The 22,774-nt window shown below is 41.3% G+C and overlaps 1 protein-coding gene across 5 annotated transcripts in view; it reads left to right on the top strand.

The window, feature by feature from the left end:
* The window catches only part of LOC128688240 (uncharacterized), a 254,209-nt gene that overhangs the window by 134,403 nt on the left and 97,032 nt on the right, over nucleotides 1–22,774 (top strand). The gene's annotated exons all lie outside the window — the stretch shown is intronic.

Here is a 22,774-nt window from a genome sequence, read left to right as displayed (position 1 = left end):
TATCTTCTTCTAGCCCACTATAAAATTTAATTACTGGAATATTGTTAGTGTCTTCCTGTGTAAAAACTGAGAGAAAATAATTATTTAAAATCGAGCACATTTCATTCTCTTTTTCAGTAAGGTGCCCATAGTTATTTTTAAGGGGACCTATCTTATCTCTAAGATATGGTGGAGTATGCTGTCGCGAGCAAGAATTTGTTAAAATTCTGATTGCAGCCTTTTGCTGGGTTATTAGTGGCCTTAGGTGATTTGTTGTTGATCCCCATGCACAAATCCCATGTGTGAGATAAGGGTATATGAGTGAATGATACAGTGCAAGGAGAGCTGATTGTGGAACATAGTACTGTATCTTTGATGGTATGCCTACTGTCTTAGAGATTTTCTTGGAAATTTGTTGTATATGTGTCTGGAATTTGAGGCTACTGTCAAGGTGGATTCCTAGGAATTTTCCCTCTGTGAGTCTTGTGATGGGTGATCCATTTAGTGTTATGTTAAGTGGAACATTTACAGCTCTGGTTCCAAACTGAATGAAATAGGTTTTGTCAGTATTTAAGGTAAGTTTATTTGTCATCATCCAGGTAGATATTTTCTGCAATTCAGCATTGACAGTGTTGGTGAGTATGGCTGGGTTTGGGTGGGAGAAGACGTATGTAGTGTCATCTGCAAATAATATGGGTTTGAGTATCTGTGATGCATTCAGTAAGTCATTGATGTAGATGAGAAAAAGGAGTGGTCCTAGGACACTTCCCTGTGGGACTCCTACTTTGATTGGTTGTGTGGAAGAGTTTGCACCATTTGCGTATACATATTGGCTTCTGTTACTAAGGTATGCCTTCAGGTAGTTGAGGGAGTGGCCTCTTATACCATAGTGTGTTATTTAATATGCAGCAATTCATGGTCATCTGTATCAAAAGCTTTACATAAGTCAATGAAAATTCCCAGAAGGACTTCTTTCTTCTCTAGAGCGGTATATATTAGTTCTAGCATGTGTATAGTAGCATCATTTGTGTTTTTATTATTCTTGAATCCAAACTGACAGGGGTTTAGTATGTTGTTTGAGGTGAGGTAGGAATAGATCTGTCTATGAATTAATATTTCAAAGATTTTTGAGAGTAGTGGTAAGTTAGAAATTGGTCTATAGTTATTCAAGTCGGCGTGATCACCTCCTTTGTGGATTGGGTAACCCTCGCTATTTTGAGAATTGCTGAGAAGGTGGAGGATTCAAAGGATTTGTTAAAGAGTGTTGCATTAATTGGTGACAGTACTTGTGATACTTTTTTGTACATAGAAGTAGGCAAGTTGTTTATGTCTCCTGCCTTGTTTTTAATGGTGTTGATGATGAGCGAGACCTCTGTTGGGTTGGTTGGAGCTAGGAATAGTGTATGCGGGTAGGTGCCTGTGAGGTAGTCTGATAGACGGGTGTTTGAGCTTGGGATTTTGCTTGCTAGATTCTTTCCTATGATAGAGAAGAAAACATTGAGTCTGTTTGCTGTTTCAGTTGGTGGAAGTAGGGGTTTGTCTAATTTTGTTAATTATTATTTATATAATTATTACAGTATTGCATAACAGTAAATCTTCTATTTTGTGATGTAAATAAAAATTCTGTGAGTAAAAAATCAAAATTGAATTCACCTGTAAAGCCTGGAAATGTAACTAATAAACTGAGGCAATGTTATTTTAGTGCCAGGTATGCTTGCATTGTTTATTCTGGACCCTGTTTTGAAATTGGAATATTTTGAACTTTGTGTGAATTTGGCCAAATTAACAATTTCTTATCACTGCATTAGGTAGTTGAAATAGTTGCTTGGGCAGTTTCTTGTGCTTAGTCGATAAAATAGAAGTGATACTAGTGAAATAGCTAAGAATTTGGTCAACTGGCATAATGTAATTTGCCAAAAATAGGAGTCAAAGTGGGCAAAATTGCCAATGTGTAAATATTGCTGATGCAGCAAAATTTGTGATAGCATAATTTCATCAGTTTTCCAGTAAATTTCATACTTTTTGGTTTATTGCCTTCAGAAAAAGATTCTCTACCATTTCATAAGAAAAAATAATTTTTTTTTTTTAAATTCTTGGATCCTGTGGACAAGTTTCAGATCTGGGGAATGAAAAACATTGTAAAAATAGGAATGCATTATTTATGTCTCCAAAATCTCAAACAAGTCTTGCTTTAATTTTTTATTTGTTTTAAAAAGTTTTTATTACGTGTCTGCCATCACTTACTACCATCACCTTTCGTTTCTAAAGCCTGGGGAAAGCCAGTTGCTAACTCAGTTGCAGTTTGTATTCTTTTTGTTACAATAAATTAGGCACATGTGCAACACCTGGACTCCTTTATTTTGAATGCATTTTGTCTACCAGTGGCATTTTCAAATCAATAATGAGTTTATTAATTAGAGAGAGTGTATTTCATCCACAAAGTGAGAAGCAGAGCTCAGCCTGCATGAGCATATGAGGCTCTCAATATCACAATTGATTTTGGGGCTTATCCAAACGGGGTCAATGATAAGGCTCTTCAGAGGCTCCGTTACTTTATTTGGGTTCTTGGTACATGGGCAGTGTGTTTAAGTTGCCCAGGCCCAGAGGGCCATACCCAGGAGAGAGTGACGGAGTAGACCTTCTTGACTGAGTGAACTCAGCTGCCGTAACAAGACAGGGTAAGCGTGGTGCGGGCTGAGATTAGTAGGCCTATAGATGGCAGCACCATCATGATATGAAATATGGACCAGCAGGGCATACATCACTCAGCCACCTACCCATGGTCATCTTTGACCATGATTAACTGAAAAAAAAACTCGGTCTCTCTCTCTCTCTCTCTCTCAGGAACAGGGCACAGAACACAGAATAGAAATACAGTGCACCCCCGACATTCGATGGCATCGACATTCGATAAATCCGACATTCGATGCATTTTAACGCAAAAATTTTGCCTCGACATTTGATGGAAAACCCGACATTCGATACGATTCGTACGAGACGTGTCCACGTGTGGCCTGAACTGCCCCGTGTGTGCCAGTGTTCACAAGCCAGCCAGTGTGTGCGCATCTAAGGATACATTCGGTACATTCCATATTATCACTGTTTTTGGTGCTTGTTTCTGCAAAATAAGTAACCATGGGCCCCAAGAAAACTTCTAGTGCCAACCGTTCGAGAAAAAAGGTGCTAATGACTATTGAAATGAAGAAAGAGATAATTACAAAGTACGAAAGTGGAGTGCGTGTGTCGGAGTGCATGATGATTTGGTAGAGAAATTGCCTGCAACTAGTGGTGATGTGAGTGAAGTTAAGGCCAGTAAAGGTTGGTTTGAAAGATTTAAGAATCGTAGTGGCATACAGTGTGGTAAGGTATAGTGAGGCTGCCAGTTCAAGTCCTAATGGAAGGGGATTCCCCTTCTAAACACTAACACCATCCACACACTCCCCTCCTCCCATCCCATCAATCATCACCAGATCTTCATTAAAGGTAAGTGTCAATTATTCTGTTGTTATTAATCTATTGTTATTGTTGTTATTGTAATTATTCTATTGCATTAAACTTCATATTTCATGTGGTAAAATTTTTTTTTCATCCTTTTGGGTGTCTTGCACGGATTAATTTGATTTCCATTATTTCGTATGGGGAAAATTAATTCGACTTTCGATATTTTCGACATTCGATAGCTCTCAGGAATGGATTAGTATCGAATGTCGAGGGTCCACTGTATATACGTATATACATGTGAACATGGACAAAAAAAAAAAACTTTCTACAGGGAGAGAAGAAAAAAAAAAGGGTGTGCTAAACATCGTGGTCCAAGGCAATGAACTTCGGCAGGCATCACTGCACGCCTTCCTGAATCTGTACAGATACATACTGTAATACAGGAAACAGCGCTGTGGCTGAGCTGTGACGTAACGGGGTACAGTCTTCTCTGGAATGGTGAAGCAGTCATCGTGGAGTAGTCGCTGCAGGGTTCACTCAACCTGGGGCACAACCTGCTGGTGCCCTCAAGTGAGGCATCGTCAGTAGTCGGCAACTGGGCAGGACTTCTTCTGGCAGGTGACTCGGGAGAACATTTCTTGACTGGTACTCTCAACGCCAACAAGTGAAGTGAGTCATGGCAGAGATCACTCAGGCGAGAGAGTCATAGCAGAATACACTGTAACTGGAGTGAATGGGCAAGCGGTTAAAGTGACATCATACTTTGTGCAGGCTGCTCGCTGAAGCTGTGACACGAGTCAGACAGTCACCTGCCAACAGGGCTGCTGCTGCTTGACGATGTCATCTTCTCGACAGAATTTGATAACAAATTCCCACTACAGGCAGCACACTCCACCAATATTCAAAACTCTAAACCTACTCACCATACAAAACATCCATACTTATTACTGCACCTACTACATACATAGAACACTTAACTCTGATATAAACCCTCCCCTCAAACGTCTCCTTACCAACCTCAACAGAACACATGACCATAACACAAGGCACAGATCACTCTTTGATGTTCCTCGTGTCCACCTCATGCTATGCAAAAACTCAATGCACATAAAAGGCCCTAAAATCTGGAATTCATTACCTGTGAATATAAAAGAAACACTGTCTGTTTATAAATTCAAGTCTCTTCTCTAAAATCACTTATTCACCCACAACTAAATAAATACTGAATAATTGTATCTCATAAATTGTTTCTCATAAATGCTTCTCATTATTGTATCTCATAAATGCCTAACCTGTGACCCAATCAAACTTGGTTATTTTTTAATTGCATTACCTAACAGAATACTCCATTCTATTGAATGCACAGCAACACAGTAAATGACCATATGACCTGTCTGTAATACTCATTTGTGCTAAATTATCTGTTTACAATAATGTTTTTACTACTGAATATATCATTGCTTAGTTAATCTTAAGTTAATTTTAAGCCTGCCCATAATGCTCTGCATACAAGGGGCTTTGGCATGTTGCACTTTAATAACTGTATTCCTTTGTACTTCTCTGTATCATATTCAAATTAATAAATAAATAAATAAATAAAATAGCAGAGGTTAGTCTAAGCGTCCTCGGACTAGTTTTCTACACACAATTGCACTCTGATGGTCAGGTGGCGTGAAACGAGTCTCAGTGGTGAGTCGTAGCAGGTGTGACTTAGGCATGGAGTCTATGAATGACAAGCATAATGTGATGCCTGGACTAACTAGTGTCAGTTGTCAGATGGTTACAATGTGTGACATGTAACACAAGGGTGTTACCAGTGGTCTGGGCTCAGACCATACTGTGGTCTCCACACACATCTGGGCTCAGACCACACATCGGGACACATGAAAAACTGCACACACCCACAGTGCATGTGAAGTTACTGCATGGCTTGTACTAACACAATATGCTTTTCTGTGCAAAATTTGCCACTAAGGCATGAGCATGTGAGAACACTAGTAAGGAACTCTGACTAAGAGGAATTAACACATGACATATCTTTCAATTCTTTTGACACTGCAACAAATTGCTCACTGTGAAACTATAACACTGTCAATGTGACATGTGGTGATGTCAGGTGTGACGTCATGAGGGATGTTGTGCGGTAACATCGCAAGGTGACGTCAAGGCAGACATCGTGGGTGACGTCGCGAGGTGACCTCGGGCAGACGACCTGGTTGACGTCACGAGGAGACGTTGGGCAGACGTCCTGAGGTGATGTCTTGGGGTGACATCGTGAGGTGACATCAGGCAATGATGTCGGGCAGCAGACAACAGCTTGTGGCTTTCGACATCTGGGTTGTTAACCCATATGGCTTGTTCCATGTGGCCTTATCCACATGTAGCTTCGAGTGACCTTGGGCACTTGGATACGCAGCTCTGGCAAAGAATTCACAATGAATTCATAAAAACAGCAGAGAGGGAGTGAGAGCATAGTGGTGTATTGTGGTTAGGGATGAGCGTGGGTGATGTATGGTGAGGGAAGATCTGGCCGTTTCCTCTGCACCTCACATACCCACTTGGAGAATCAACCACAGTGGATGCACAGTGTCACACAAACTCACTTCTGACTTACTGAAAGTGCTGTGCTGAGCTGAACAGCAACAACAGAAACATACAGGTGACGCTGAACATGTGACTGAAGAACAGCATGGGATGCTGTGAAGACCCAGGTGACGCCATAAAGATTTCTCGAGGAAAATTCAACAAATTTTGACCTGGATCCTGCTGATCTTGTGTCTGAATGATGAAACTTGCAGACATGACTTCAGGACAACTCGTAGAGAGACGGATGCTTCTTGTATGGGGCGATGAAGTGAAGACAACATCTTCGGCTTCCTTCCTCCCTCCAGGCAACACAACTGCTGGGACCACTGCTAAGCCGCTAATATCACAATTGATTTGGGTGTTTATCCAAGCAGGGTCAATGATAAGGCTCTTCAGAACTCGGCTGCCTGAATGAGACAGGTTAAGCATGGCGCAGGCTGAGATTGGTAGGCCTATAAATGGCAGCACCACCATGGCGCAAAAGATGAACCAGCTGGGCATACATCAAAGCAGTCTTAGTCTTACTTCACAAACCAGTCTTACTTTACAAAGCAGTCTTAGTCTTACTTCACACTTTTCTAGATTGAAACAGGCTAAAACATGACAAGAGTTCTATTTTACCTTTAGTTGCACATTCCTTGTCATCGTTTCTGCAGAGGTACAGTGGACCTCCGGTTTTCGTACAGTCCGCATATTGTACAATTTGGATTTAGAACACTTTTTGGGGCAAAATTTTGCTCCACTTTTCGTTTCTCGACCTGGAAATCGTAGGTATCATACACGTCCACCTGCCTGAGAAAGCCGTCAATCTGGCTTTGTCACTGGTTGAGTGAGCATTCATCTGAAACATTTCACAATTTTTGTGCTTGTTTATTGGTTGTGACTGTGAAATAAGCCACCATGGGTCTTAAGAAAGTTCCTAGTGCTAGCCCTATGGTAAAGAAGGTGAGAAACACATTAGAATTCAAGAAAGAGATTGTAGAAAAATATGAAAGTGGCATACATTTAACTGAGCTTGCCAGGATGTATGGGAAGAACTGCAAGACCTTCATCTGGAACAACAACACACCACAGCTGAAGAAATTGCTTCAGAGGTGAAGGAAGAGAGAGGGGAGAAGGTGCCTTCTTCAGTGATTAAGGACATGTATGCAAAGTGGAATGAGTTGCAAAGTTTTGTTGAAAAATATCACTTTGACAAAGCTGATACAAGCTGTATCTGCAATATGTTTAGTGACAATACCTTGTCCCATTTTAGGCAAATCTTAGAGATGTCAAAAATAGAGCTCTCTGGGCAGATTTTTAGTGCGACATGGGTCCAGTACCAATAAAAAACAAAGAAGGGAAGTAACCCCAGAGAGGGCGTTGATACCTGAAGTCCCGATGGAGGGGGATTCCCCTTCCAAACAATAACCTCAACTCCCTGTCCCCTCCTCACCTTCTTCAATACGCCAACAGAGTCTTCAGTAAAGGTATGTAATGTTCATTTATTATTAAATTAGTCATTTATATTTATTTCTCATTTTTTATGTATGTAAAATTATAGTTATTCTTTAAAAAATGTATTTTTGTTAATATTTTTGGGTGTCTGGAACGGATTAATTGTATTTACATTATTTCTCATGGAAAATATTAATTCAGTTTTTGTGTGTTTCAGTTTTAGACCGACCTTCTGGAATGGATTAAGTACGAAAACCAGAGTTCCACTGTATGTAGAAATGGTTGATGTGGCTGCTTGGTCTGTGGTTGCCTCTTTCACTTACCACTAGATCATAACTTCACAACTTGTTTTTGCTTAACTTTTCACATTTTATTATCAATCACCAACGTTACATGTACTCATTGGAGTGGAGGAGAAAGAGATACTTGATAAAATATACCTGGAAAGTACTCGAGTGCCTTGTCCCAAATCTGCACACTGTCATAACATACTGGAGTGAGAGATATGAGAGGAAGTGTCAAATAAACCCAGTGAGGAGCAGGTGGTGACAATAAAGGAACACTGTATCAACATCTGGGGTCCTAGACTATTCAACATCTTACCAGAAGATATCAGAAACATGGCTGGAACATGTGTAGAAGCCTTCAAGAGGAAACTGGACAAGTATCTTCACCAGGTGCCAAATCGGCCAGGCTGTGATGGATATGTGGGGCAGCGGGCCTCCAGCAGCAACAGCCTGGTTGATCAGGCAAGCACCAGACAAGCCTGGCCAGAGAGTAGATAAACTCTTGAAACTCTTCAAAGGTGTATCAAAGGTAAAGATATCCAATAATTGTATAAATACAGCTTGGGTAGGTGAACAAGGACTGTTAAAGGCACAAGACTGTGCAATTAATGTAATTTGTGTTTCACTTGCCTCTGTGTGGTGCACACCTTCCACCTGACTACATGCCTTCAATCACAATTCAGACCACAACTTACTTTGAAACTGTTAAGTGTTCCATGCACCTCCAGCATCACTAGTATTCCATCAGGATGCTATGGCTAATATCCAGAGACAAGACAGGGCAATAAGATAGCAAACAGGCTGATGACCACAGAGTGACAATTGTATGATACACATCCATAGTTCCTGACTAGTTTGTTTACACCAAGCAGTAATGCTAGGTCTCTTATAGACCCCCAAAATAATTATCTCACCCAAGGCATGAATGGGAATTATCTCATCACAGTTCTCTGTAATGGTAATGAACTCCAGTACAAGAAATAATCCCACCTCAATGCACCATACTCGAAATAAATTGGCACTATCGGATTTTTTTTTTCAACAAACTGGCTGTATCCCACCGAGGCAGGGTGGCCCAAAAAGAAAAACAAAAATTTCTCGTTTTAAATTTAGTAATCTATACAGAAGAAGGGATTACTAGCCCCTTGCTTCCCGCATTTTAGTCACCTCTTACAACACGCATGGCTTACCTAGGAAGAATTGTGTTCCACTTCCCCTTGGAGATAAGAGGAAATAAACAAGAATAAGAGCTAGAAAGAAAATAGAAGAAAACCCAGAGAGGTGTATATATACAGTGGTCCCTCAATTATCATCCTTAATCCCTTCAGGGTCCAAGGCCAAAATCTGAAGTGGTGCTCCAGTGTCCAAGAAATTTTGAAAAAAAAAAAAAATTATTTTTTCTTACAGAATTAAAGAGTATATTTTTGTTCAGGGAAACCGGCAGGCCGGACTTGAGTCCTGGAGATGGGAAGTACAGTGCCTGCACTCTGAAGGAGGGGTGTTAATGTTGCAGTTTAAAAACTGTAGTGTAAAGCACCCTTCTGGCAAGACAGTGATGGAGTGAATGATGGTGAAAGTTTTTCTTTTTTGGGCCACCCTGCCTTGGTGGGAATCGACCAGTGTGATAATAAAAAAAAAAAAAAAAATGTGAAGGTAATAAGACAAAAAAAAAAATTTCTGATCAGTACTTACCGAGATACAGTGCCAAGAAGTTGACCCCAAATGACGTGGTGGCGGCAACATCGATGTTTTCCACACAGGCACATTACTTTATTTTCCATTTTTTGTAGTTTTTTCTTTTCTTTTCTAATTTTTTTCTTTTTCTACTAACATTTGGGGCCTGAGAGACCAATACTGTATATAATGTATATATATAAACTCACTGTATTGAACACAATAACTGCACTAAAGTTATTATCATATTATTGTTTACCACTGTTGTTTATTACAATAAACATGCACAAATCTTGTATAATACTAATGTTCTATCATATATTTACATATTTACAATCACTGGACATGGTTTTACAACTGCTGGAGCTTGTGGAACTCCTTGAAATAAGGCACCATGCACAGAGGCACCTTACATTCCTCACACATAAACCAAGTGTCTTTGCATCTTTGTTGCCGTCGTTTTGTTTGTGCACAGACGATGCATCTCTTCTGAGCAAATTTCTTCTGAGTTGAAGGAAGCTGTATTATGAAATGATCACCTTCCCTCCTCAAACGCTTGGGTATATCCTGAGGAGTTCGAGGACCTTGTTGTATAGCAGGTGTTGTTACCTGTACTTCATTATGAGTTGTCTGACAACAGACAAACAAAAGTCACCATACGGTGGTCTGTTGCCAGTCTTCATTTGGTACATATTATATGCATTGAGCATTGAAATGTCCATGAGATGGAAGAAAAGTTTCATGTACCACTCGTAACTTTTACGAACACAATCAACAAAGCCAGTCTGCATGTCACATTTGTCAACCAAGCGCATGTTTTGTGTATAATCAATCACTGTCACTGGTTTTCGAATACGTTCATTAGTCACTCGATCAACTTTGCCACTGTCTTGCATTTCATTACGGTGAATGGTTGTCAACAATGTGACATCTCGTTTGTCATGCCACCGTAATGCCATGATGTCATTGGCAGTAAACACCTGCACGTCATCACCACGAGCACCTGCGTTGAGCCTGGGCATATGTTTACGATTAGAACGCACTGTGCCACACATATCTGTCTTGTTCACTCGCAAGAAATCACTGAGTAATGGGCTTTTGTACCAGTTATCGGTATATAATGTATGCCCCTTACCAAGATAAGGTGCCATCATGCTTCTCACTATGTCACCTGAGATACCCAATAACATCCTGGTATCTTTTAATGTTTTACTTCCCATGTATACAGCAATATCCAATACCAGGCCACTGTCACAGTCACAGAGTACAAACAGTTTTATACCAAAGCGTTTCCTCTTACTCGGTATATACTGCTTGAATGGCAGCCTACCTTTGAACAAAATCAAAGACTCGTCAATTACAAGATTCTTGAATGGATAAAAGTATATGCTGAACTTTTGTTTGAGATACATAAAAACATTTCTAATCTTGTATAACCTGTCACTTCTGTCAGGCTTGGTTTTGTCAGAGAAGTGCAACATACGTAACAGTAAGATAAACCTGTTCACTGGGATGATTTTACTGAAGACCGGGGTAGAAATTAGCCGATCTGTGGACCAGTATGCTCTTATGTTATGCTTATAGACATGAGGCATAAGCATTATTGTTGCAAAAAGCAAATACATTTCTGCAACAGTCATCTCTTTCCATCGGTGTAGTCTTGACTGTGGTGATATGATCGTATTTGCCATGGTGTACTCAAAATACTTGTTACTTTCCCTGACAATAGTTTCCATCAATGGCTGGTCAAAGAATAGTTCAAAGAATTCCAGTTCATTTGCAGTGTTTCCAAGGGGACAAGTTGGTAGAATTCCACTTTGAGAGTCATCAAACTGGTGGGGCTTGGGAACAAAATTGGGATTTTGCTGCCAATCCCAGATACGGTTTGCTGGTGGATACTGGACATCATAGGCTGGTTGTGCGGGTAGTTGTCTTTGTGGTGGGCTGGTGGCTGACGCTCCGCTTTGTCCTTGAACTGCGGAGTCAGCAGCGTGGGTCCCAGCCTGGGCTGGTGAGTCACGCATGGCCATGGCACCATCACCACTACCACCATCTACTGATGCCTGTGGTCTATCCAGGCCAAGTGTAGCCACATCATCCTCACTATCACTATCTATACCTGGTGTAGGGCCACAGGATGTACTCCGGGATGTACTCCGTCCCCTGGGCACGGCATAGGGTACACTACCCGAGTGCATGCGGCGGCGTACATACTGACGCTTCACTGGTGAATATGTTTCCTCGCTATCACTACTCGAATGATCGTCAAGAGCAATAAAATCACAATCCACGTCACTGTCATCATCATTACTGAAGTCAGAGGCCTGGCCATGCGAAAATAATAGTTTTCTCTTGCGTTGAGGTACAACCGACCGTGACTGACGAGTGCCCACACCAGAGGTAGAAGGTTGAGGATCGTCAGGGTTTTCTGCACTATTATCAATATCCTGGTCATTCCTTTCTGTCACTAACTGATCAGAGCCAAAGAATTCGTCTTCATTTCCACTTCCATCACTGTCAGACCTATCAGATAGGAACAGGAGAGTCCCAATTTTCCTTGGAGTGAGAGCTGCCTTGTGACAAGGCATGGTGAACAAGGGTAACTGAGCCAGCGTTCCCACAATGCTATGCGGGTGCCTAGATTTTTTGTTTATGGCGCACACCCACCACGCAGACCCGTTCTCTCACATGTAGGCCTATGAGCGTTTTTGTGCTAAATTTGACGGCGCTAGAGTTTTGGCGTAGATCTACGGTTTGGACACTCAACGTGAAGCCGTAGATCTACAGGACGGACCCTGAAAGGGTTAATCCGTTCCTGGAAGTGGGACTATTATCGAAATAGACGATTTTTGAATCAATTTTCCCCATAAGAAATAATGTAAATACAATTAATCCGTTACTGATACCCAGAATTATTAAAACAAAAAAATGTTTTACATGAAATATAGATGTAGTATATAAACAATACAATGGGAAATGATGAATGAAACATTAACAGTATAACACTTACCTTTATTGGCGATTCTTCTTATTGTATGGGAGACTGGAGGAGGAGAGAGATTGAATTGCTGTTTGGAAAGGGAATCCCCTTCCATCAACACCTCAGGTACCAAATGCTTTTCTGGGATTACTTCTCTTCTCTGTTTCTTAATGCCACTAGGACCAGCTTGAGAGTCACTGGAGTCCTGTCTCGCAAAAAAAAAACTGTCCAGAGAGCTCTGTTTCTGGCGTCTCTTTAAAACTTCCCTAAAATGGGCCAAGACTCTGTCACTGTACAAGTTGCCGATATGGCTTGCAACATCCTTCTCATGGTGATGTTTCTCCATAAATCTTTCCATCCTACCCCACATTTCAAAAATCTCCTTAATTTCTGAAGAAGGCACTTTCTTCCATCTCTCTTCCTCCTCCTCTGCAGCAAGATTCTGAGCTGCGATCTGTTGCTCTTCCTGCTGAAGCTGATGAGCCTATGTCAGTGGTTAGCTCTTTGTTGTGGTCCTCCACCAACTCTTCCACATCCTCCAAACTCACATCCAACCCCATGGAACTCCCCAGTGCCACAATAGAGTTCACAACTGACATAGGCTCATCAAGGGCCTCCTCAAACCCTTCAAAATCCCTCCTGTGGACACAATCTGGCCACAAGTTTCTCCAAGCAGAGTTCAAAGTCCTGGTAGTCACTCCCTCCCAAACCTTACCTATAAGGCTTATGCAGTGGAGAATACTGAAGTGTTCTTTCTTTAGGGTCAAGTGAGTGTCTGAGGTCACATTATAGCACCTTTCAAACATTGCTTTGGTGTAGAGTTTTTTAAAGTTTGAAATGACTTGCTGGTCCATGGGCTGGAGGAGAAGAGTGGTATTCGGGGGCAAGAACTTTACTGTGATGAACCCAGACTCCTTCAGAATTAGGTCATCCAAGTTTGGAGGATGAGCAGGTGCATTGTCCATTACTAGCAGGCACTTGAGATCCAATTTCTTTTCCAGGAGGTAATTCTTCACACTAGGGCCAAACACTTCATTGAACCACTCGACGAAATTTCCCTCGTGACCCATGCCTTATTATTAGATCTCCAAAACACACACAATTTACTCTTCATAACATTGTTTTTCTTTAACACTCTGGGATTTTCAGAATGGTACACTAGTAACAGCTTCACTTTGAAATCCCCACTAGCATTAGCACAGAACATGAGTGTCAGCCTGTCTTTCATAGGCTTGTGTCCTGGCAGTGCCTTGTCTTTCTGAGTAATGTAGGTCCTCTTTGGCATATTCTTCCAAAAGAGGCCTGTTTCGTCACAATTGATCACTTGTTCAGGTTTCAGTCCTTCAGCCTCTATGTACTCCTTGAATTCCTGCACATATTTTTCAGCCACTTTTTGGTCCGAACTGGCAGCCTCACCATGCCTTATCACGCTGTGTATGCCAGTACGCTTCTTAAACCTCTCAAACCAGCCTTTGCTGGCCTTAAATTCACTCACATCACCACTAGTTGCAGGCAGTTTCTTTACCAAATCGTCATGCAACTGCCTAGCCTTTTCACAAATAATCGAAGTCATAAGACAATCTCCTGCTAATTGTTTCTCGTTTATCCACACCAGTAATAACTTCTCAACATCTTCGAGTACTGGTGATCCCATTTTTGTCAGCATATTTACCCCCTTTGCAACAACAGCTTCCTTGATTTCCTTTTTCTTGGCTATGATGGAAGATATGGTTGTACGGGATTTGTTATACATCCTGGCCAGTTAGCCCACACATACACCACTTTCATATTGTTCAATGATCTTTTTCTTAATTGGAGCCATGGTAGCTTATTTAGCACTTGCAAGCACTAAAATGAATGGAATATTATGAAATATTTCGTATGAACATGTGAGGGGACCGTTGCTCACTGGTAAACACTGGCACACTGGCTGGGAAGGGAGGCCGAAGTGCTCAGAGCCGTGAGTATGCGTCCAGGACGAAAGACGATTAGCGAGTTAACGGACCATTTGCGAGCCAATGTTTAGACGAAATAACGCGACTATTTCTGAAATGGACGACTATTGAGGCACCACTGTATATGCTTATACATGTATGTGTAGTGTGACCTAAGTGTAAGTAGAAGTAGCAAGACATACCTGAAATCTTGCATGTTCATGAGACAGAAAAAAGGACACCAGCAATCCTATCATCATGTAAAACAATTACAGGCTTTCGTTTTACACTCGCTTGGCAGGACGGTAGTACCTCCCTGGGCGGTTGCTGTCTACCAACCTACTACCTAGGACTGTCGGAAATGTGAAATTAAATTTAATTCACAAGGTATTGAAAAACGTGAGTCAGGGTTGCAGCTTGTACATGGAAGGTGTAGAATTCTCATTTAGGTTATCAACAGTTAATTTTTCAATATAGGAATATTCATGATGTTTTGTAAACTGCAGTGATCACATAAGAGCAAATTTACATAGCACAGAGAATTGCTGGTAGAAATAGTGCATTGTATAAAAGGGAATTTATGTACAGTAAAGCCCCGTTTTTATGGCTGTTATGCTCCTGGCCCCCAGCGATAAGTGAAAAATCAATGGCAAGTGGAGAAGAGCATTTTTTCAATATCAAATGCATCTAAAATTCCTGAAAAAGTGTTTATAATAACTGTCCAAACATAGATTTACGTTGTTACTGCTCCAAACATAGATCAGCGTTTTATTTTTCCTGTCCCCAAATTTGGCATGATTGGCCTGAGATGCCTGGTCAGTATAGAATGGGTCTTAACACTTGGTGTGTTAAGCACCTTGTGGGAGCACCAGGTCAATTCAGTACCAGCTAAATTAAACAGCATGGCAAACACCAAGCATTCACTGATGCCATGCCATTTTAACACTACCCTTTTAAGAGGAAAGTGATGTAGACCCAGAGTTTAGTGGCTTTGAGATGGATGTGGCCACAAGTGGTTGTGGAAATATCAAAAACTTCGATAGTAACCCATGTGCAACATTTGTGCAACATTCTTTCAATTTTGATACCACTAGTCGTGTCATCTTGCCAGAATGTCCTATAAGCTATTCCCTAAGTAAAGAGAAATGATTCTGAATTGTGTGTAATGCGTACTCGGCAGGCTGGGTGAGTGGCTGCTGGCTGACTGGCTGGCTAGGTGGATGGCTGGCTGGCTGGCATATTGACTTTGGCTGTCTCTCCGTCTGTATCTGTCTCTGTCTCTCTCTGTCTCTGTCTCTGTCTCTCTCTGTCTCTGTCTCTCTCTCTGTCTCTCTGTCTCTCTCTGTCTCTGTCTCTCTCTCTGTCTCTCTGTCTCTCTCTCTGTCTCTCTCTCTGTCTCTGTCTCTCTCTGTCTCTCTCTGTCTCTCTGTCTGTCTCTGTCTGTCTCTCTGTCTGTCTCTGTCTCTCTGTCTCTTCCTCTGTCTCTTTCTCTGTCTCTGTCTCTCTCTGTCTCTGTCTCTCTGTCTCTCTCTCTGTCTCTCTCTCTGTCTCTCTCTCTGTCTCTCTCTCTGTCTCTGTCTCTCTGTCTCTGTCTCTCTGTCTCTGTCTCTCTGTCTCTGTCTCTGTCTCTGTCTCTCTCTCTGTCTCTCTCTCTCTCTCTCTCTCTCTCTCTCTCTCTCACACACACACACACACACACACACACACACACACACACACACACACACACACACACACACACACACACACACACACACACACACACATACACACACACACACACACACACACACACATACACACACACACACACACACACACACACACACACACACACACACACATACACACACACACATACACACACACACATACACACACACACATACACATACACACACACACATACATACACACACACATACACACACATACACACACATACACATACACACACACATACACACATACACACACACACACACACACACACACACACACACACACACACACACACACACACACACACACACACACACACACACTCACATACACACACATACACACACATACACACACACACACATAAGTACAGTTATCATACATAATATAAGTTACCCAGGATAACCCAAAAAATGCAGACAAGTGCTATACTGTGCTTGTAGATATAAGTCATAATAAGCATGACTGGCAATACACATTTTCACTTAAATTGGAATCAGACATGACGACTCTGCATTGTGTGTAATATCTGTTGGTTCATGAGCAGCTCAAGCAAACAGAGAGACAGGAAGACAGACACACACAGGCAGACTGTAAGATAAGCAGAGAGACAGAGATACAGAGCTAGACAGACAGACAGACAGACATGTTTATGTGTAACAGTGAAAACTAATAAAGCCAAGGTTCCCTGGAGCAGTGCTCGATAACCAAGTGTCACTCCACTGCTGCACTGTCAGCAGTGGAGTGACACTCGTCTTACACCGTGCTTCAAGGAGATTCATATATACTTCAGCTTGTCTATAACATTGCTGGGACCTATAAATACTTTGTATCTATATGTAGACAATAGTATGTGACCAAGACAGGTGAAAATGTCACCTGTTAGTGTGTTTGTGACTATACAGTGGACCCCCGGTTTACGATATTAATCCGTTCCTGAGAGCTCATCGTAAACCAAAATTATTGGAAAGAAAATCAATATTACCCCTAAGAAATAATGGAAATCAAATTAATCCGTGCAAGACACCCAAAAGTATGAAAAAAAAAAACTTTTACCACATGATATATTAAGTTTAATGAAATATAATAATTACAATAACAATAATAACAATAGAATAATCACAGTAGAATAATTGACACTTACCTTTAATGAAGATCTGGTGATGATTGATGGGATGGGAGGAGGGGAGAGTGTCGATGTTTTTAATGTTTAGAAGGGGAATCCCTCTCCATTAGGACTTGAGGTAGCAAGTCCTTTTCTGGGGTTACTTTCCTTCTTCTTTATGCAAACCAGTACAGTAGTATGAAGGATAGCAATGTGATTTTTCATAACTGCAGATTGGTATTCATAAAACAATTAATCTATTTTTAAATACATGTATATGTATAGGATAAACTGCAGGGTCACAAAGGTTTGTATTCCTGTAGGTCTCCATGTTGTTGTTGTTGGGGATTATAGGACTACTGACAGCTTATGCCGTATTGAACCCTGCCTTCCAGCATCCAGAAATGTGCTATTTATTTCTGGATGCACTTCTTAACCCTTTGACTGTCGAAGGGCCCAATCCTGAAGTGTCTCCTGGTGTCGCAAAATATTCGAAAAAAAAAAAATTATTTTTTCTTATGAAAATGTTAAGATTATTTTTCTGATTGTTTTAGTCCCCCCAAAAAATTTTTCCCATCAGTACTTACCGAGATATAGAGGCATGAAGTTTGCAGAAAATGAGCTGCGTATGGCAACAGCGGTGACTGCCGCTCACCCGGTAAACTTTAGTTTACTTGTATTTGAAGGTTTGTTGTTTTTTTCACTATTTTATTTTTTCACATAACTTATGTGGCCTGTGAGACCAAAGTAAGGTGCAATGTACATATATACACTCGTTGTATACAACACAATAAGCACACAAACATAATTATCAATATATTGTTTACAAAACTTGTTTACAAAAACAAACAATACAAAAAATTGTTTATTACTATTGTTCTATAATATATATACCAATATACAGTCACTGAACATACTCCTAGAAGTTCTGCAGCTTGTGGAACTCTGTGAAACATGGTGTCATACACAGTGGTGTTTTACACTCTCACACATAAAACATGGTGTCATACACAGTGGTGTTTTACACTCTCACACATAAAACATGGTGTCATACACGGTGGTGTTTTACACTCTCACACATAAAATCAGTGTGTGTGCATTTTTGTTGATTTTTTTTTTTATGTGCAAAGACAAAACACCTCGTCTGAGCAGTTTTCTTCAAAGTGTTAGCAGGCAGTTGTGTTATGTAGTTATCCTAGGTAAACGGTCTTGTGTCATCATTCCTTCCTAATTTCCTTCATTCCTTTCCTACCTGGAGGCTACCTGGAGGGCATTCCACCTCTCTTCCTACATTCCTTCATCTGTCCTTCATTACTTTTTTCCTTCCTTTCATCTAGTCCTTCCTTCATTCCTGCCTTCCCTTCTTGCTTCTGGTTTCTATAATATATATACACATATATAGTCACTAGATACTTTCATAAAACTCCTATTATCACCCTTCAGCAAGCTTGTCTTGTGTGCGAGTGTGTGGCTTATAATTGTTTTGAGTCAGGAGTCGGCAGCTGTCAAAATGACATATTGTCTCATTAGTCACCCCCTACCGCCTGTCAAAACAATGGGGTCGGATGCTGCTTCCCCCTCCATTCTATCTAATTATCTTTCTCCCTCATTCTATCTCTTTCAATCTGTCTCTCTTTCTCTCTCTCTGTCTATCTCTGTCTCACAGGTACACATAAATACAACTGTACATAGTGTAAATTACCTAGAATAACCCAAAAAATCCAGACAAAGTGCTATACTCTGCTTGAAGATGTGAGTAAACGTGATGATGACAGTCTTGTGGCTCTCTTTGAGACAGAGCTAGATGGATAGACAGGGAGTTTGGCAGACAGACAAATAGACAGACAGACAAATGTTTGTTCGTCGTCATCTCCTCCTCCTCCTCCTCCTCCTCCTCCTCCTCCTTCTCCTCCTCCTCATTCTCCTTCTTCTCCTTCTCCTTCTCCTTCTCCTTCTCCTCCTTCTCCTCCTCCTCCTCCTTCTCCTCCTCCTCCTCCTTCTCCTCCTCCTCCTCCTCCTCCTCCTCCTCCTCCTCCTCCTCCTTCTCCTCCTCCTCCTCCTTCTTCTCCTCCTCCTCCTCCTGGCTCTTGACAGATGGACAGCTGCCCCCCTCCCTCCACCCTCGTTTACGCTCATCAAAGGTCAGCTCTTATCAGATGTTATCTCCCCTTATCTTGTCACTGTCATGGGGTGAACTGTTTTCATGCCTCAAGGGAACATATTATTACATATTATTATTATTAGGTATTAGGTATTATTCTTCTTCTTCTTCTTCTTCTTCTTCTTCTTCTTCTTCTTCTTCTTCTTCTTCCTCTTCCTCCTTCCACCTTCCACCTTCCCCCTCCTCCCTCCTCCTCCCTCCCTCCTTCCTCCTCCTCCCTCCTTCTTCCTCCCTCCCTCCTTCCTCCTCCTCCCTCCCACCTCCTCCCTCCTTCTTCCTCCTCCCTCCTTCTTCCTCCTCCCTCCTTCTTCCTCCTCCCTCCTTCTTCCTCCTCCCTCCTACCTCCTCCTCCCTCCTTCCTCCTCCTCCCTCCTTCCTTCCTCTTCCTCCTTCCTTCCTCCTCCTCTTCTTCTTCCTCCTCTTCTTCCTCCTCCTCTTCTTCCTCCTCCTCTTCTTCCTCCTCTTCTTCCTCCTCCTCTTCTTCCTCCTCCTCTTCCTCCTCCTCCTCCTCCTCCTCCTCCTCCTCCTCCACCTCCTCCATTGCTTTTGGTCTCAAACTCCTCGAAATCATGAAATTGATCTTCATTGACACTTCCATCTGTGTTAGAGCATCACTTGGGAAGAGAAGAGTCCCAGATTTGCAGGGAAGTCACATATTTCTTACCGCTAGACATGCTGAAAAAGGACGACTGAAATGGTATTCCCACAATGCACCACTGGCTCCCCGATTTTTTTTATATGGTGCACACTGACCAAGGAGACCCATTCTCTCACATGTGGGCCTACCAGCTTTCTCCTGCTTGATTTGAAGCCGCTAGAATTTATGCGTATAGATACGTCAAACACGGTATCTCCTATGACGTACATATACGACCGCGACAGTCAAAGGGTTAAGTTGTAATAATGTTGGTAGAATTACCGACAATATGTAAAGTAAAAGGACACAAGTGCAACGAATGTGACATTTTATTGTGGCAACGTTTCGCTCTCCAGGAGCTTTGTCAAGCCGTTACAAACAGTACGTGGACACAGAGGGTATATAAAGGCTCAGAGTGAGGTGCAATACTAGTGGTAGTAGTAGTAGTAGTAGTGACATAAATTGTAGTAGTAGTAGTAATTGCTCTACCATATTGTATTACTACTACTACTACAACTTATGTCACTACTGCTACTACTACCACTAGTATTGTGCCTCACTTTGAGCCTATATATACCCCTCTGTGTCCATTTACTGTTTGTAATGGCTTGATAAAGCTCCTGGAGAGCGAAACATTGCCACGATAAAATGTCACATTAGTTGCACTTGTGTCCTTTGATTTTACACTTCTTAAGTTGCAAAAAAGCAGTATTTAAAAATAAGCATTATGACATTCGTGTTACCACAAACATAGTGAAACAGACAAATATATGACAGTAGTATTCAGTGGTGGCTCATCCATAGGAGCTGCAGAGCTGCAGTCTCCCCCAGATGCTCATTGCCAGACGTATGACTTCATCAACCTTACGTTAAAATAATTTGCAGCTGACAAATATATTACAGGAAAAATCTGTTGTATGTTGTTTTCAATGTATTTATAAGCGAATTTTTAATTTTTTTGTTGAAACAAAATAAAAAATTATTAAAAATAGAAGTTTGATGCGGTACAATAGTATAGGTATTACTGGTGCTACGAAGGAAATCCACTAGAGGAGTGGAGTGATCTTGTATATTAACTGGCAAACCTAGCCAGTAAATATAAAAGATCACCCTCCTCCACTTCCCTCTTCAGTAGAATGAAGGATTGTTCAGTATCGGAGGGGACGTCTACTCTCCTCATGGGAACAGATTATCTTCTGAAAATGGGTAGATATTGCTGTTCCTAAACTTCATCTTGAACATTTTTAATTTTAGCTATTAATGTATATATGTATATGTTTTGTTTTTAATTTCAGGTATTAGAATACTGTATTTTTCTATTTTCAATAGGTTTTTTAAAGTTTAAAAAAAAACACTTTAAACTGTATAATACTATGTCATTTAATTCATTTAATAATGTTTTTTTTTAAATTTCAGAATTTTTTTAAAGCTTAAACAGTAAAGTAAACCCTCAACATAATTATTAATAGGGTGGAGCTGGTGGTGAGACTGGTAATAGAAGTCATGGTGGATAAAGAAGAGATTGTTTGGCCATGATAGTTTCTTATGAACATAAAAATGGAGGAACACTTCAGCAGGCCTATTGGCCCATTCAAATATTTATTTTTGTAATTGATTTCTGATTATGTATTCTCCTGATTACTAAATGTGTAGATGGATTTGGAAATTTTATGTTTTTTTTTTTTCAATTTGTTAGCCTCATGGCAGTGCCTGCAATTAGTAATGAGTAATGATATTATCATCTATAAGAAATTAAATCGGAGTGTTCGCATCGCTATTGGGCCGTGCGGACGTGCTGCGCAGTGGCTCCTGATTGAGTTGGCTTTTGCGCAGTGTTGACGTGTACTTGGCTCTGTGAAGACCTGTTTGCGCGCTCTCTAGAATTGAAGCAAGATGCCCTCCATCGAGCAACTTTACCAACAGCTTAAGGAAGAATTGAGGTTGGCGAATATGGAAATTCGGCGACTGACCGAGGAAAACAAAAAGATTCGGAGTAGTCCTCCTGTTTTGAGTCCTCAGGTCAAGAAGGGAAACTGGTCAGTGGCTGGACAGCAGGGAAAGAAGTTGACGATCAAGAAGACGAATGGAAAGGTAGAAACGATGAAGAAGAAAGAGACTGCCGTGGAAACTGTTGTGGAAACATCCAATACATTCTCAGTGCTACCCGACGAATGTGAGTCGACTACTGGGAATGTCACGACGAAAGACATTAAGGAAGGTACGAATATTGTTGTTGTTGGGGATAGCCATGTTAGGTATATGGATAGGGCGTTCTGCTTGAAGGACAGGAGTAGGAGACAGAGAGTTTGCTTTCCTGGGGCTGGGATGGAGGATATTGTTAGCCGTCTGGATGACATCATGAGAGGTAATGGGAGCAATCCTATTATCTATCTCAGTGCTGGAGGCAACGATGTTGGCAGACGTAGGAGTGAGGACCTGATTAGCAGGTATAGGTCAGCAATAGAAATAATTAGAAGTAAGGGTGGGAACCCTCTCATATGTGGTATTTTGCCAAGGAGGGGAGTTGGAAATGAACGGTTGTCCAGGGCAATTGGTGTCAATTGCTGGCTGGACAAATACTGTAAGGAAAATGCGGTAACATTCATTGACAACTGGGACCTCTTCTATGGCAGAAATGACATGTATGCTAGGGATGGGGTTCACTTATCTAGGTGTGGGGTGGGAGCACTGGCAACTGCAGTGGAAGGAGCAGTTAGGACTTTAAACTAGGAATAGTTAGTGGTATGGGTTTTGGCAGGAAAACAGTGAAGTCCCTGTGTAGTAATATTACGAGTTCTAGGGGAACTAGTAATAATAAGAATGAGATAGAT

Source organism: Cherax quadricarinatus, chromosome 1, assembly GCF_038502225.1.
Source record: "Cherax quadricarinatus isolate ZL_2023a chromosome 1, ASM3850222v1, whole genome shotgun sequence".
Taxonomy (NCBI): Eukaryota; Metazoa; Arthropoda; class Malacostraca; order Decapoda; family Parastacidae; genus Cherax; species Cherax quadricarinatus.
Note: the sequence above shows the minus strand (reverse complement) of the source record. Positions and strands in the feature narration are given on the sequence as shown.